Source organism: Sinocyclocheilus anshuiensis, unplaced genomic scaffold (genome assembly GCF_001515605.1).
Source record: "Sinocyclocheilus anshuiensis isolate Anshui unplaced genomic scaffold, SAMN03320099.WGS_v1.1 scaffold132, whole genome shotgun sequence".
NCBI classification, from domain to species: domain Eukaryota; kingdom Metazoa; phylum Chordata; class Actinopteri; order Cypriniformes; family Cyprinidae; genus Sinocyclocheilus; species Sinocyclocheilus anshuiensis.
In genome coordinates, this window is record NW_015555730.1 from 960710 (window position 1) to 961149 (window position 440).

Below are 440 nucleotides of genomic sequence, written 5' to 3' on the forward strand. Positions count from 1 at the left end.
ACATGTGAGGAAAATAGGAGAAAACTAATCGAAGCGCAGACGAGGGACAACTTTGAAACTCTCTGGAGTGTGTTCCTTTAAAACTGGAGCAGTGAATGTGGTGAGTGTGAACTGGAAACAGAATGGCGCTCGAGATGATCGAGTCAGTGTTTGCGGCGCTCATGACAGGAATATGTGTCAAGAATACAAGAAAACTAATTGAAGCGAAGAGGAGAGAGATTTTTGAAACTGACTGGAATGGGTTCTTTTAAAACTGGAGGGTTTTGTCCGAGTATGTTCTCACAAGCAGCGACTGATGAGCGGTAAAACCGGGAACTGAACCAAGACAGTCAAAATGGTGCTTGAGGACGTGGATCAAAACGGTAAATCAAAGACAGTAAAATCCTGTCAGTTCGCTATAATACACAGTTTAATCTTGACTTTCAGTGTTTATTACTGTG